At 41.1% G+C, this 17,896-nt stretch overlaps 1 non-coding gene across 1 annotated transcript; it reads right to left on the bottom strand.

Annotated features, from left to right (window-relative positions):
• Positions 1–17,425: 17,425 nt before the first annotated feature.
• Positions 17,426–17,497, bottom strand: Trnah-gug. Its single transcript has one exon. It is a non-coding gene; the product is annotated as a tRNA-His (tRNA).
• Positions 17,498–17,896: the final 399 nt, after the last annotated feature.

The following is a 17,896-nucleotide window of genomic DNA, read 5'->3' as shown; positions in this document are numbered from 1 at the left end:
AGAAAAATTTACTCACGAACATTTGAGAAATTCCTCTTATATATTGCATTAAAATAAGTTCTCACATCTCCAGTTACTAAGAGAAAAATAAACACGTAAGAACCGTTAAGAATCTATGAACGGTACACACACACACAGTCAAACTTGAATGTCAACTTTTTAAATAGATTTCCTTAATATCTTCGTTAGTGAGGCAATTTTTTATAACATTTATTAATCATGGGTGCCGGAAATAAATGCTTAGGTTTTTCGCCTCACGGAAATGTCAACACCGAGACACGTAATATAATAATTAAAAGCTGCTTCAGTTTTTCCCACAATTCAGGGAAAAAAGTAAGGTTTACGTCTGTCGGGTTTTACGCTGCTTAAATCTTCCTATTGTCTTTTTTATACTAATGTAACATATTTATATAAGAGTTAGGACTACTACTGATGATGATGATGATAATATTAACAATGATATCAAAACAATAATAACAATACCACCACTACTACTACTACTACTACTACTACTACTACTACTACTAATAATAATAATAATAATAATAATAAAAGTGACCGTAATAACAGTAACACTACTTATAATAAAAAAAATTGTCTTGGAATCTATTTATAAAACAATAACAAAGTACACGTACAACAATATGAAGTACAGTTGTCAGCGACAGGATAGAACGTGAGTGTCAATCTCAGCTAACATTAAAAACACGTCATCACACCAACAACGACATCAAAGTATACAGTTTAGACTTCTGGGTAAGTTGTCTCACCCTGCCACTCCCAACACTCCAGGGTAAGGTTAGGGAAGGGCCTCCACTGTGCACCATCACTAAAAACAAGACAAAGATGAACAAAAAAAAGGTGAGACAGGTTTGGTGTTTGAGTTACTTTGATGTGGTGGTCCAGTCTGGTCTTCAATCCTCACACCTTGATTGACTGGAAGTTGTTATTATTATTAGTGGTTTATCAGATGGTGGTGATAGTAACGCTCTTCAAGTAATGCAAAAATTGGAGAGAGAGGAGTTACTGAGGCAAGAGAAGAGTTATTGAGAGAGCGAAGAGGAGTTACTGAGAAACAGGATTGTTGCTGAGAGGGGGGAGAGTTACTGAGACAAAGAGAAGGAGAGTTACTGAGACAAAGAGAAGAGGGTTACTGAGACAAAGAGAAGAGGGTTACTGAGACAAAGGGAAGAGTGTTACTGAGACAAAGAGAGGAGAGTTACTGAGACAAAGAGAAGAGGGTTATTGAGAGAGAGAGAGAGACCCCTGATACATGCTGTAACGCGGACAACTCAGTAGGGTAGTCACCATTAGTTGAGGAATTTACGTGGTGGAACACTTTTCCCCCCGAGCGATGGTCATTGTCTCCTGAAAATAACTCGAATAACTCGCCCTGGGGGTATAACTTAAGCCCCTTATTCTCTTAATATATCAGGGTGCTCACTAAGTATATATAATTATGTTTACTGTTTCCCATCGCTTTATTTGTGTAGAGGAGTGTGTAGGAGAGAGATTGTCACCTTGTCATCACTATCAAGAGTCACTTCCCGTGTTCCTGTCGCTGGCCTCACGCACTCTAGCAACTGTCGTGATTTTTTTTTTTTTTTTTACAGAGATTAGCCCATCGGGGCCTGGGGGTCGAAAATGTAATATTAATAGCAATAATAATAATAATAATTAGTTTATAGTAAATAAAATTGATAAAAAAAATAATAATATAGTAATAATAATAATAATAATAACTGATAATAATAGTAATAGTAGTAATAATAATAATAATACAGAACCATAAAGAAATCCAAAAATGAAAAAAAATCAATCGCGCGAAACAATATATGTATGTTGTGTTGTCAAAGCAAGAGAAACAATTGAGACCTTGCATTTGTGTGTAAATGAGGCAGAAAGTCAGATCAGCAACCTGGGACTTGGTCACAATTTTCTTGGTGCCATATGGCAGCAGGGTCTACCATTAGACAACACATTATGCTTCCAATATCTTCCCAGGCGGTAGTACCTCCCTGTTTGGTAGCTGCCTACTACCTACTACTCTCGGCTGGCACTACTCTATGCATGTATGTATGTATTATGTACTTTTTTTTTTTTTACGGGAATTAGCCCACCCGGGCACAGGTCAAACGACCCACAACGGAGCCTGGGGGCGAAAAAAAAAAGAACGTAAAGAAATTGAAAATATAGAAAAAAGTTATACTTTATTAATCTACACCAGGAAGATGCCGGAAAACCAGCTTTTTAAAGTGAGACAGATTGTAAGAGGATGGAAACACAGAAGAAGGCAGAGCATGCCACAGTTTGGCTGTGTGAGGAAAGAAGGAGGTACTATAACGGGTTATTCTCGTGTGACCGACATCCACGGAGAAACGGTGGGCACCGCGGGCAAGACGTGTATCACGAACCCACGGCCTTGCCGGCGGTACACAGGATGCCAGATCCACTGAACATTGCCCGTTAAAGTACCTGTAAACGAGAGAGAGTGAAGCAACATTGCGGCGAAGAGAAAGGGGAGAGAGATTGTCGACTAAAGGAGGAGAGTTAATAAGACGAAATGCCTTTGATTCCACCCTATCTAATAGTTGGACAAGAAGAGCCACCCCAGATATGAGAGCAGTACTCCAAGTTGGGACGAATGAATCCCTTATATACTTGGAGCAACTGCTCAGGAGTGAAGAAGCTGCGGCATCTGTACAGCATTCCCAACTTTCGGGAGGCAGCTTTAGTTATACTAAGGATGTGTGATTTCCAGGACATATTGGAGGAAATGGTGAGGCCTAACATATTTATTTCAGAATTTGGGAGGATGATAGCGTCCTGAAATGTAATTGGTGGGAGATCGTCTACTTTACAAAGTGTAATTGGTAAATATTGAGTTTTGTTACTATTAAACTTAACCAAGTTTGTATCTCCCCATTCAGAGATGCTGCACAGATCCGCGTTGATAGAAGTAATGATATCAGTTCTAGAAACAGATCTAGTTTGAGAGTTAGGAGGAAGGGGAAAATGTGAGGAAGAGTGAAGAGTAGAATCATCGGCGTAAGAATGGCTAGAATTAGTTGTAGTGTGAAGTAAATCATTGATAAAAAGAAGAAAGAGAGTTGGTGAAAGAACAGAACCCTGTGGGACGCCACTATTGGTGGAGAAAGAGCGAGAAATCGACCCCTCGACAACAACTGCCATGGATCGATTCTCAAGGAAGCTAGAGATGAGAGAACAAAGTGGGGGAGAGAAACCAAAAGAGGGAAGTTTAGATAGCAAAGACTTGTGCCATACCCTGTCAAATGCTTTGGAGATGTTGAGGGCCACGACAAAAGTTTCCCCATAATCCCTAAGAGAGGATGACCAAAGATGGGTGCAATAGGAGAACAGATCACCAGTAGATCTCGCCTGGCGAAAGCCATACTGGTGATCCGACAAAAGAGAAAGGCGTTCAAGGTGACGGAGAAAATGGGAGTTCAAGATAGTTTCGAAAATCTTAGAGAGGGATGAAGTTAGGGCAATGGGGCGATAGTTAGAGGGATTAGAATGGTCACCCTTCTTCGGGATGGGCTGAACCAAGGCATGCTTCCAAGAAGAAGGAAAAGTTTGGGTTTTGAAGCAAAGGCGAAAGAGGCGAGCAAGCACAGGGGCCAGGGCTTCAGCACACTCCCTCAGAACACGAGGGGGTATTCCGTCCGGTCCATGCGCCTTACTCACATCCAACCTGGATAACACACCGGCAACCCTGCGAGTGGAGATTATAGGAAAGTGCATAGGTTCAGTAGGAGGTGCAGGGGTAGGAGGGGTAGAATGGGAATCGTCTAAGGTGGAATTAGAGGAGAATAAGGTGCCAAAGAGGTTGGCTTTCTCAGGGGGAGAGTTGGCTATAGAGTTATTGGGACGGAAGAGGGGAGGAAAAGAAGGCGTGCAGAAGTTGTTACAGATGTTTTTAGCTAAGGACCAGAAGGATTTACTAGAGGAAGAATTAGTCAGGACAGCAGTCTTTCTTTTAATAAAATTCCGCTTGGCCCTACGAAGAATAGCCTTACAACGATTCCTAGAAGTAATGAAAGAGGTGTGGGTAAAAGGAGAAGGAGATAGTTTCATAGCTCGATATGCCCTATCTCTCACCCTGCAAGCAAGAGAGCAGGAGCGATCAAACCATTATTGTAATGTGAAAGTTTTGGTAGAAGATGGGATAAATGCACTCATACCGCCCTGTATAACCCCAGCAATGCTGTCAGCACATACTGAGGCATCCCGAGTGGAAAAGCAACATTCATCCCAAGGAAAGTCGGTGAAGAATTCTCGCAAGGATTGCCAGCTTGCCCTCCGATAGTGCCATAGTTGACGTTTAGAGGAGGGTGGGGGAGGTGGTCGTGCCCAGATTGATTTAATAGAAATAAGGTTGTGATCAGAAGACCCTGAGGGGGCAGAAATTGAGTATGAATAGTGTGAGGGGTTAGAGGTAAAACAAAGATCAAGAATGTTAGCAAGTTGATCGTGTCGATCAGGAACGCATGTAGGGTGTTTGATTATTTGTTCCAAATCATTAAGTAAGGAAAAAGAGAGTGCCTCAGCCCCACCTGGGTCATCCCTTGCAGAGCCAAGCCACTCTCTGTGATGTACATTGAAATCCCCTAGGTAGAGGATCTCGGTGTTGGGGTGTGTGGATGGCAACGACTCATGGCAAGAAGAGAGATAGTCAAAGAGTTCGAAATAGTTGGTAGAGTTGGGAGAACAGTATAGGAAACAAAGAAAAATAGTCACAGTTGGTAGAGATATTTTGAGCCAGATGACATCATAAAGGGGAGATTCAAGATCCGTGAGTCGGGCTATAGGTGTACGTGTGTTGCAGTAGGCGCATACACCTCCCTTAGAACGGAAGTAGGTATAAAGGTTGCAGTTAGAGACTTGAAAAGGTTTGGGTGAAGCTGCTTTGGTCAGTTGAAGTTCGGAGAGTAGTAAGAGATCGGAGGAAGAGGTTAATAGATGGTGCTCCACAGAAGAAAAATTGGATCTCAGTCCGCGAATGTTGGAAAAATGAAGTGTGAAAAAAGCCGATCCTCCAGCAACAGTAGTGGCGTTAGTTGAGGCCCCAGTAGCTTGATGATGATCAGGTCGGCCCTGTGTAATTTTCTGGTTGAGGCAGGCTGTTTAACGGTAGCAACGTGAGTATGGTAGACCGGGAGACACACAACCCCAATACGTCACCCTGTGTATTTATTCTCAACGTTAAGTTTACTTTCCTGCTTTAAACTACAACGGATGCTTCAACACGATCTCGCGACAAAGGCAATGAAAATAGCTTTCTATAAAAGGGATTTTCCGGGTGTCTACAGTGAATATTTCAGTGTGGTTGTCAAAATCCTTCGTCCATTGTGTCATAATTGTCTCACATAAAATCGTAAAGATACTTTTTTGGAGCGAGTGTATATACCTAAGCTATCTCTGTGTTGTACATTATTATATGGCAGAAAACTAATAATTAATGTGACTCACGGTACAGGGCTATCGCGATGACCAGCACAATTTGTCAGAAAGGCAACACTTGTCATTGTTGTTTTGTTTGGTTATTTCATAGATGTAGTAACTTTTATTCCATTGTCGTTCTGTAAGATGATCCGTTAAGACTGAGTATTATTACGTGCCTGGGAACTAGTGACACTCCTAGCAGCTGGAGAGATAAGACCAAACAAAGGTATTTTATCTTCTCACCGGATTTTGTATTATCGTCGAGTCAAAAGAAGTACACACAAATTACCCAGGAGAATGTTTGGTCCCGTTGACTAGGATAAGTATCACGTCTTGGGTTCTCACAGTAGCTGTTTGTCGTTTGTAGTGATAAGTGTTATTTTTTTCTTAACTTAACATTGTTGACGTCAGTAAAGAATATGCCCTTAGATGTAGTCAAGCGGGAGGGCCTAGCTACAGACGTTAATTATATAATTGATGGGCATTAAAAAGTTTGACAAAATCGTAAACTTGACAGAAAATTTTTCTACAGGTCGTAAGAGTTAACAAGCACGTTAATTGGATAGTTTTGACAGCCATGTATGTTGGTGAGGCATGTAGGTAGATCCGTCAATAAAACAAGATGAACGGTGTGATGCGTGAGTCGTAGAAGTTGTCAAGGATTACTTAAGGGCAGGCAGCGTGAGCACAGGGTGAGTGTCAGCAGGCGCGGGGATGTGGTTAGAGGTCCTCAGAGACGGTTGGTGTTGTAGAGGACAGTGGTAAAGAAAGAAGCCCCTGTCATTGTATTCTTCTGTCTCTCTGTGTCAATACACTGTCTCCCAGTCCAATCCTGGTACTGTCTGGTCTACGAGATTTTCAAGAGTAGTTATGATTTAGAAACCTTTTCATACTCCAGAGACTTGCAATTTTAACCTTATATATATATATATATATATATATATATATATATATATCATCATTTCACATAATATAAGCTAAGCCCGCACACACACACTACTGAATGTTTGTGTAGCCATTTTGTGTTCCCATGGCCTAGTGTAGATCTGGACACGACATATTGTGTGGTCTTTATACAGCGTTCGGGCGTTCTTCTGACATAACTTATATATTTTAAGGAAAACTAATACGTAAACTGGGATTTGGAATATCTTATACTGTGATGAAGGTTTTTAGGATATGTGTTGCCAGCGTCATCCCCAAACTACAGTAGACCGGAGGCCCCTTACTCGCGTCACATTAACCGTCATATCCCCTGCGCCTCCCTGTTATCTACACCTCGGTACTGATTACAACATTCTCCTCTCAGGATTTTCCCCACACGAGCTCGAAGCATAATGTCATAAGCTGGGTACTGATCACCAGTGAATGTAAGGCGCCACATGTCCAGTGTTAGTTTCGGCGGTAGAAGAGGGACAGCAGCAGCAGCAGCAATAGTAGTAATAGCAGCAGCAGTAGCCTAGTAATAGCAACAGCAGCAGTGGAGTGGCAGGAGTAGCAACAATAGTAGCGACAGTAGCATTAATAGCTATAGTTGCAATAGTAATAGCAACAGCAGGAGTAGCAACAATAGTAGCGACAGTAGCATTAATAGCTATAGTTGCAATAGTAATAGCAACACAAGTAGTAATAGAAATAGCAGTGATATCAGAATTAGCGACACTAGCAACAGCAGATAGCAAAATAGGAATGATTAAAGGCTTCAGGTGCAGCATCATTAACCTAGTAGAGTCGGCAGTGGAAGGTGATGGTGTTTACTTAACCCTCTGAGGACGATGGCTTAACCCTTGAGGAGGATGGTTCAACCCTTTGAGGACGATGGTTTAACCCTTTGAGGAGGATGGTTTAACCCTTTAAGGACGATGGTTTAACCCTTTGAGGAGGATGGTTTAACCCTTTGAGGACGATGGTTTAACCCTCTGAGGACGATGGCTTAAATCTTTGAGGACGATGATTTAACCTTTTAAGGAGGATGGTTTAACCCTCTGAGGACGATGGTTTAACCCTCTGAGGACGATGGTTTAACCCTTTGAGGACGATGAATTAACCTTTTAAGGAGGATGGTTTAACCCTCTGAGGACGATGGTTTAACCCTTTGAGGACGATGGTTTAACCCTCTGAGGACGATGGCTTAAATCTTTGAGGACGATGATTTAACCTTTTAAGGAGGATGGTTTAACCCTCTGAGGACGATGGTTTAACCCTCTGAGGACGATGGTTTAACCCTTTGAGGACGATGAATTAACCTTTTAAGGAGGATGGTTTAACCTCTGAGGACGATGGTTTAACCCTCTGAGGACGATGGTTTAACCCTCTGAGGACGATGGTTTAACCCTTTGAGGACGATGGTTTAACCCTCTGAGGACGATGGCTTAAATCTTTGAGGACGATGATTTAACCTTTTAAGGAGGATGGTTTAACCCTCTGAGGACGATGGTTTAACCCTTTGAGGACGATGGTTTAACCCTTTGAGGACGATGGTTTAACCTTTGAAGGAGGATGGTTTAACCCTTTGAGGACGATGGTTTAACCCTCTGAGGACGATGGTTTAACCCTCTGAGGACGATGGTTTAACCCTTTGAGGACGATGGTTTAACCCTCTGAGGACGATGGCTTAAATCTTTGAGGACGATGATTTAACCTTTTAAGGAGGATGGTTTAACCCTCTGAGGACGATGGTTTAACCCTTTGAGGAGGATGGTTTAACCCTTTGAGGACGATGGTTTAACCCTTTGAAGAGGATGGTTTAACCCTTTGAGGACGGTGGTTTAACCCTTTAAGGACGATGGTTTAACCCTTTGAGGAGGATGGTTTAATCCTTTGAGGACGGTGGTTTAACCCTTTGAGGAGGATGGTTTAACCCTTTGAGGACGGTGGTTTAACCCTTTAAGGACGATGGTTTAACCCTTTGAGGACGATGGTTTAACCCTTTAAGGACGATGGCTTCACCCCCAGGACTCAAATGATCAACAATAGTAAACAAAACTCCACACTGGGAGTAAATGGGGCAGCAGTATTACCATCCTTGTTATCATGCCGCTGTAATTACTGCTAGAGCCAGACAAGTGACGAGCACCACACACCTAGAGTCCAGTCCCTATATACAGTACCTAGAGTCCAGTCCCTATATACAGTACCTAGAGTCCAGTCCCTATATACAGTACTGAACTCTACAGTACACTCTGCTCTACACAGTCGCCGCCAACCTTCAGTCATCTTATTACTTCAATCTTTTCTTCCTCTTGTTAGGTCCAGCAGACAGGCCAGTTCCTTAAACTTTTTTTTAATAATAATAATAATACTCTCTCTTCTCCCGAGAAAAAAAAATGCAATTATTATCCCTATCGTTATCTCTGGATACTTATAATCAACAGCATTTAGGTACAGTAAAGGATAAAACACACTAGTGAACGGTAAACTTATCAGTGCGGATAAAAATATTGGTCTTCTCAGATTGTAATAAAAGAATTATGTCATTATTCGTATTAACATTCGACGTCGCCCTGTTGTAATGTGTATCGTCTAAGCTATTCTATATCCGCTTGACACATCGAATGAATAGGATCCCTGTTTTTAATCCACGTCCTCAGGGAGTTAAAACATTGCCCCCTAAGGGTTAAATCCTCAAAGAAGTAAATTATCATCTTCAAAAAAAGTTAATATTTCCCTCCATTTTAGTTTCCCACCTTACTGGAGGTGAGAGAGAAGTCACATTTGAGACGGTATTTGCAGCATCATCACGAACCCTTAAGAATTTGAAGGTAGAATAATGTGTTTTCGCTGTTTCCTGAAGGCACAACCCTCTGCCGGCCTCATCATCCTCCCTGTGAACACCTGCATCGTCAAGAGGTCCCAACGCTCACTTGCAGGAGTCACACATTCTCTGGGATCGTTATTTAATGTACCAAGACGTTTCTACGCATTCTGACCAAGTCGTGTTGAGAGATGGAGTGGAACAGACCGAGTATGTCGTGATGCAGAGGATTCTATCAACTGATTGGCATTTGCAAGGGAGATACGTATATGTTGCTCTTGCTCCCAACTCCCGTATGCTGGAAGAGTGGAAGACCTTGACCTATCCCAAGAAACGGTGGTCGCCACGTGTAGGTGACGTGCGCCGCCCCCACTACGTCACACCGGATGCAGAAAACCACCTATTCCTTAGACCGTTTCAAGCAAGTGCCAGGTGGGAGTACGTCATTGAGCAATACTTTTTTTCAGTCATCATCTTTCCAGGTACCCGGTTATATTTCGTGAACCAGAGAGGAGCTGAAGCGAAGGGGTCAGTCAGGATGTTACGTGGAGGAGGAGGCACAACCACAACGCATCACTAAAATCACCAACCCTCATTACAACCACAACGCCTCACTACAACCACAACGCCTCACTACAACCACAACGCCTCACTACAACCACAACGCCTCACTACAACCACAACGCCTCACTACAACCACCACGCCAAACTTCAACTTACAACCACAACGCCTCACCACAACCACAACGCCTCACCACAACCACAACGCCTCACCACAACCACAACGCCTCACCACAACCAAGTACAACGATACATTATACCATAATCCTTAAAAACAAAAACAAGAGACAGTCACATAATATCAATATCGTTAAATAAAAACAATTCCAGTATGCCACAATCACATAATACTGTACAAGTAACACAAGACTATATAGCATAATCTTAAGATACGACAAATATAAACTTATACGAAACAATATGACAGAAATCACCTTTAGCCGTCAACTTCAAAGCAATTCCTAGTAAGACAATCCCATATCGCCCAACACTCCACAGGAATAATCATACCAAAAAGATAATCTTGTAAACTAAAATAATCGTTGTTTGTATAATATAATACACGGAATTAGTTATCAGTTATCAAATTATCGTGTTATCTGTACCATTTCATGTATAGTAGAGTACCACTGTACTAACACTTAACGAAATAATTTACTGTGGAATTAGTTATATTGAAATTTATCCTTATTTTGGGAGTGTTCGAGTACAATAAGATTATATATTTTCTTTCAAAACTTCAGGATCATCTATTTTTATCCGTATTTATCCTTTATTTATAATTTTTATCTTCTTTGTTATCTAAGAATAACAATATGTAGCATTTCCTCTTTTATGGGTTCTTTAAAGACAGGAACTGAGGAGATATACGTAATATTCGCGGATAAAAATTCAGAGCGTCTTTTCCAAGAAATCCTTTAGACGTCCTTGACAACTACACCTAACATGAAGGTCTCCAGAGAGCGAAAAGCCTTCCCTCACACGCATGCATCACAGACTTGGTTTAAATAGTGGTTTATGTCACTCGATTTAGCGCAATGTTGACGAGGTGTGTTAAGTCGATGGTCTTCTGGCCGGTCTGGTGCACGGGGAAAATCACACATAGGGGAATGTACTCAATGGGCAAAAACCCAACCATCCAGTATTGATAATTACTATCTAAATTACAACCATGGTTAACTTTTATATAAGAAGAGGTGGGAGTTGAGGTAGGAAAGAATAGGATACGAGTCATTCGGTCAAAAGAGTAATGTGAAACACGATAATCAGTTTAAGTCTTTTGCAATGATATAACGTATTATCCATGTATTAAATAAGGAATTCGTAGTATTAAGTTTCCTTTCCGTATGTCCAAACAAATAATAAATAATTCAGCAAACTCATATAGTGTTTATAAATCATAATTTTGATTACTTTTGGACACGCCTCATCTTGTTAGCTGATGAATATGACGTCAAAGTCAACACATGGTTGGCTACCCCAGGCATGTACGTGTTTGTATATTTTTGCTTGTGGCCGCATAATTAACAGTCAACAGTGCTGTGTTGTATGTGTGCTGCATCATGAGTGTTGCCTCGGAACATATGACACAGAGGCGCCATTTATTTTGGATAGTTTTAAGTGGTAAACAAATAAAAAGGGAAAGTCCGTCTCTCTCCGGCGACTTCTTCAGTTAAGATTTCATTATTCTTACCTAAGTTTATGGGCTCCTGGGTAATTTGATATTGCATTTTGAAGACGCATGGAAGCTTTTGAAATCTTTTTGTTAATTTCACGTCAAAATGACCTCCAGCCTCTTGTCCAGGTATTTACATGGGAATTCAGTGTTGGTGCATGCTGTGTGGCTTAACGACCCTGTCGCTCAAGCGCTTATCTATCATATCGTGTGAGGTGAATGGTCGAGATAAGAATGTTGTGGAGACTTCAAGAACTTGTCATTAGATAATTAAGTCTGTCTCAGGTAATATTGGTCCATTGGCTGAAATTTACAATATTGACTCGAATTATGGGGTTAGCGGACATTTGGTCTCCGCATTATGTTGACTAAATTTAGATAATGTCTTTATTTTGGAGGTGATGAGGCCATGGTTAGGTTTAAACGTAATCGGTGACGAATTGCCCTAGAACTGAAGTATCGATAAATTCTCCAGAGCTGATGTTGAGCTGTGTGAAAAGACTAAGAATTAACGTATTGGTGTATTAGTTGAGATCTATATAACCATGATTACTGTTGGTGAATAAGTTGGAGGTGTGTGTGGGATGGAGTCTGGCTGAAGGTTACTTTATCTTAATCCTGTCGTGTCTCATCCACCAGAAGACCTTATACATGGCCCCCGGATGAACGTGGATGTAGACATGAATTTTCCGTTTCTCAACTCTAAACTTACATAATGTCCGTAATGTTAATATCACTCACTTCATCCAAAGATTCAGTAAGGCAATATTTGTTCGTCAGTCTGGTGGTAATTTGTTAAGCTTAGGCGAGTTTGTATCGGAGCGATTTCACCTGAAAGCCTGTTGACGAGTATTAACTCAAGAATGTATCCGTGCTTATATACGCCAGTGTTGGTAAAGTCTGGTCTTGAGTGAGCCCAAAGTCAAATCTTTCCCGTTTATAGTATAAGCTAGGCAAACAGTCTTATGGCTTTCGTCTATAGTCTATACCTTCAGTTTTACCCACTCATATCTCCACTAAGTTTCTGTCATGCTCAAAGTATATCGCTATCTCAATTAATTTCCACCGTTTCTCTTGTCGCTGCAGGCAATTTTAGTACAGTATATCAGTATGTTTTTTGCTGTTGGTATATCTTATCTCTTTGTCCTCCTCCCGTGTTGCCATATCTGTCGGTATATCTTATCTCTTTGTCCTTCTCCTGTGTTGCCATATCTGTCGGTATATCTTATCTCTTTGTCCTTCTCCCGTGTTACCATATCTGTCGGTATATCTTATCTCTTTGTCCTTCTCCCGTGTTACCATATCTGTTGGTATATCTTATCTCTTTGTCCTTCTCCTGTGTTGCCATATCTGTCGGTATATCTTATCTCTTTGTCCTTCTCCCGTGTTACCATATCTGTTGGTATATCTTATCTCTTTGTCCTTCTCCTGTGTTACCATATCTGTCCGTATATCTTATCTCTTTGTCCTTCTTCCGTGTTGCCATAGTAGTCTGACAATTGGCTTTCCGTGACGCCCTTTGCGATACTGTTTATCCTTCTTCTTTTTCATAATTTCATCGTGTCTTGTGGAGGGGTTTTATCTCCGTCGTCGCCTTCTTCGATAACTGCGTGAGGGTATTGTGAGAGCAGATAGACCTTGGTTGATGACATGTTGTAACGGAGGAGCGTCGGTCACTTGAGGGTGTGAACGGCCACATCCGCTATGAAGCACTTGACGTCCGGTTTACATTCTTTGTGTGAATGAGATCGTTTAACTTGGCGTTTTAACTCCGGTCGACGTGTTATACTGGACTGGACGCACACCCTCTCATCTGGTGGTGTTTGTCTGTCGCCCGCTTGGATATGTTTGCTTACTTGTACCAGGTGATGTCCGTCCTCTTGCTGCCCTGTCCTCAGCTGGTGATCACTGCCGCACTGTATCCCACATGAAAAATAAAATTACTTTCCTCGTCGGCGCATGGAAACCAACCCCCCCTCCCCCCTTCTCCTGTGATTGATTCGTTGAAGTTTATGTTTGAGAGTAGGGAAATTTGCTGTAACTACCCGACTCTTAATAATGTTTTATTTGTATAATTATACTTCAAATTTTTACTAAATCAACGAATATTCGTTTTTTTAAGTTAATGTGAAGAAATCATTATCATCAGTCCATCGGTCACTCTCTGCTACTGTAAGCTACTCCAAACTCTGACGCGAACATACACTTTTTTGCTTATTCTTTGTACGTTAATAGACGAAAGTAATGCTGTTCCTTAAAACCGACAGGAATCCATGAAAATAGTGATCAGTGTCATTCTTTTTCTACTTCATTTAAACCTGCCAGTGAAATAAACAACCAGTGAAAAATCTCTCTTGCGACATTCCAACGAAGAAGAACGTGTTGTGCACTTTTCCCAGAATGTGGAACGTCTACAGTGCGGTGTTGGAATAAAGTGTGTAATCCTTCCCACGAGTAAGCGTTAAGTACATCTTCTTTCTACTTAACGATGAAAAGTTAGTTTAAGTAATTATGTCTTAGCCCTACCAGACAAAACACCAAGTAGAATTCTTAGTATTTTTTAACACACCAATGTGGTTTAAGTGTAGTAATTTTGTTCTTATTACTACGACGAAAGAGAGAGGAAATGTTTCAAGTCAGAGGAAGTTTAGGTTGATAACAAGGGCTGACCGTCCCCCTCACTCCACCACACCGTCACTGCTGGCTGTGTTACTCGTCTGACTCGCCACCATACATCCTCACGTACACTCACTCACTCACTCACTCACTCACTCACTCACGGTAGACACTCAATCACTCATGTAAATACTGACTCACGCACACACTAACTCACGTACACACTAACTCAGGTACACACTATCTTACGTACACTCAATCACGTAAACGCTCATGTACATACACACGTATACTCACAAATCTGACACATTACTCACAAATCTGATACACATACATACACACACACACACACATTATTTGATGTTCGTAATTTTAGATATTAGTTTTAAACATTGTAATCTGAGACTGAACGATGCGTATACCGAACATTTCTGAAATAAACAATTATTATTATTATTATTATTAGTATACACAAACGCACACAGTATTCCCGTGTGATTCTTGTGACTGAACACTTACGTAATCTCATTATTTTACCAGAAGGTGACGTGCATAACAAAGACATGTTTTCCCCCCGACAACCACTGGGTAACTATTTTTTTATAGTGACTCACGACACTCTGACGCCACGGTATAGATACAAGAGCTTTTAGTTGGTCAAGTCTGGGTTCTTCAAGGTGTATGTTAATTTTTTTCCCCGCGTGCTAATGGTGTTTACAGCATATGTTGACTTCCGAGTTTTATTGATGCTGTGTTAAATTCTTCACAAGTCAGTTTTTTTTTAATATTTTGTTAGTATTTTGATTTAGATTTTGTAGAGGAACTTTTTTTAATCACTTGAAGATTAACCACCTTAACGCTAACCTAACCTAGCCGAATGCTAACCTAACCTAACCTCAATTATCCTCGCCTAACTGGTGCTAAGTAAACTTTTCTGGGATTTCCACATTTTTTTGTATATCCCTCCCTCATCACCCTCACCTTACCTCTCCCTCATCACCCTCACCTTACCTCTCCCTCCTCACCCTTTTCGCTCCCCTCCTTCCTCCATGTACACGTGTGCCTCAGGTATTCTCACACACACACACACACACACACACACACACACACACACACACACATCATCCCTCACCCCCGCAGTAAACTGTTGATCTCACATGACTTTCCTCCCCCTCCACAACACCTGGTCCTCCTCCTCCTCCCTCACTTCTTCACTCCCCTCTCCTTCTCTTCCCCTTTTCTTCTTTCTTTCATTCTTCTATTTCCCTCTTCTCTTCCTTCCCTCCTCTTCGCTTTCCCCTTCCCTCTTTTCTCTCACCATTGCATTTTCCTTTCATTATTATCATTATTATTATTTATTAGTGTTATTAAAAAAGTAGTAATAGTAGTAATAGTAGTGGGATAATGAAGGTGTTTGTGACTTCTTAGATTCACACACACACACACACACACACACACACCAGGTAGAACTCATCCAAACTTCCGTGATGAATCAGTGTACAGGTGTGGTGGTGGGCGGGCTGTCCCTCTTCCTCCCCCTCCCCTCCCACTCGCCCACTCCTCCCACCCGTCACTCACCCCCCTTCAGTGTGTGTGTGTAGGGGAGAGAGGGGGGGGGTGTCATACAAGGCTGTCAATTCCCCCAACCCCACCCCTTTCGTGTTTACGGTTCAAGTGTGCCTGGTAACATTACCCCAGCCACCACACACTCGCCACACCCACCGCCGCCACACCACACCTGCCACACCCACCGCGCCACCACACCTCGCCACACTCACCGCCGCCACACCTCACCTCGCCACACCCACCGCCGCCACACCTCACCTCGCCACACCCACCGCCGCCACACCACCATACCTCAGTACTCCATCCACCACACCTATTCATTACCACTACCACCAATTTACCACACGCACACCACTACTACACCTCACCCCCATCCACACCGGATTGGTTAACTGGTTGGTTGATAAGTTGGTTGGTTGGCTGGTTAGTTGGTTGGATGGATGGTGACGGTGTTGTATTGTAACATTAAACATTCCACTATTTGTTTAATGTTATTTAGTATTATGAATTATTAAAGAAGGGGGGCGCCGCGTGTCAACATTATTCGTACGTGGTAACCCGGATGTTCAAAGGTCGCAGGATTCGGGCCCATTGCAAGAACAGTCGTGGGGTGTACGACGCCGTTTACGATGACCTTCTTGCCCTAAACTTGTTTCAGGAATACCACCCTTTTGAAGCTCTGGAGAGATCTCGAAGTTTCGATATTTTGAGTACAGCACTAGCTAATAATTCCCACCAGGAAACTTGTTTCGAGTCTCCTCCAATGCTTCGAAAAGTGCAGGATTCCATGTGTTAAAGGTGATATTGCTGAAAAAGACCAGGGCAAGAAGGTCATCGTAAATGGCGTCGTACACCCCATAACCGTTCTTGCAATTGGCCCACAACAAAATTTTCCTCCCGTCAGTTTTGAAGATTTTTAGGACGCATCAAATAACCTTCTCTAATGACGTCGATATTGCACTGAGGCTATATTGTATTTAGAATGTTGTTTATTTATTTTTTTAATTATTTAATTATTTATTTATTTATTGGTTCGTATTTGGAGGGGAAGAAAATTAAGGTATAAATCCGTGTGAATTCTGACGCTCGGTATCTGATCGATCTTCCCGCGCGTGACGTCATCAGGACGTACTTCAGCCGGAACTGCAAGTTTTCTGTGAGAGAACGAAGGATGAACTAAACTATTTCATGAAAGTGTGTTTTTTTCTGCTTTTTAATAGTATTTTTGTGTTTACCGTTCAAAAACTTAATTCCTTGTAAACAAGAGGTAAGGATTTTTAAGTTGTATCGTATTTAAGTACTTATAATAAACTGAATAATGCGTAATACCTTGTTATCTGTGTTGTAAAGGTAGTTATTTCGATATATTAGTATTTTTACTATGCTGTAACAGTCAACATTAACCATACATTACAACACAACATTTGATTGGCTGGTGAAGACGTTGAGTCATCTTAAAAAAGAATAATTGCCTTATATACTGAATTACGGAATGGGGCTATTAAATAGAAATTAGTTTTTTTTGTAAACAGTAAATCGATTTTTTAGCATTATAGGGGAATTCTGGAGGCTGACGTTCCGTTATTGTGAGACTGGAATGTGGTTGTTGGTAAATAAATAAATATTTTTTTTTAGGATTTTGTTGCTCACACAAACACAACATCACACGGATTTAACCACTACTGAATTATTTTATAAACCCAGCACGTTACGGTACTGCCTTTATAGTACAAGTTTATATCAATAACTATTATCTTACCTGCGACAGTAAAAGTATCTTATCTCTTTGCCGTGACCAGGATTCGAACCTGGGTTATTGCGGCCACAACGCAATGTACTAACCACTATACGATCACGGCCACTGAGATACACTTCTAGAAGAGTAGTGATAACGTAGTGTAGTGTAGGTCTATTGTGTACACGCTCTTTATCCAGGTACAACAGGCGGGCGGGTTGCTCATATAAGGATATTTATTTTTGGTAATTAGATAAGATATGGTTGTTTATTATATTAGATGTGTAGCTATTTATTATATTATATGTATAGCTATTTATTGTATATAGCAATTCATTATATTATATAGCTGTTTATTATATTAGATATATAGCTATTTATTATATTTATAGCTATTTATTATACTAGATTATTCAATAAAATCACCGTACAACTTTACACAGAGTCAGCTTGTATACATAAAAATACAAAGACAGTATATACCCAGCTAACACATAACTTAATTGCAACGTTTGTAGAAAGT

This window comes from Homarus americanus, unplaced genomic scaffold, assembly GCF_018991925.1.
Source record: "Homarus americanus isolate GMGI-L3 unplaced genomic scaffold, GMGI_Hamer_2.0 scaffold4896, whole genome shotgun sequence".
Taxonomy (NCBI): Eukaryota; Metazoa; Arthropoda; class Malacostraca; order Decapoda; family Nephropidae; genus Homarus; species Homarus americanus.
Note: the sequence above shows the minus strand (reverse complement) of the source record. Positions and strands in the feature narration are given on the sequence as shown.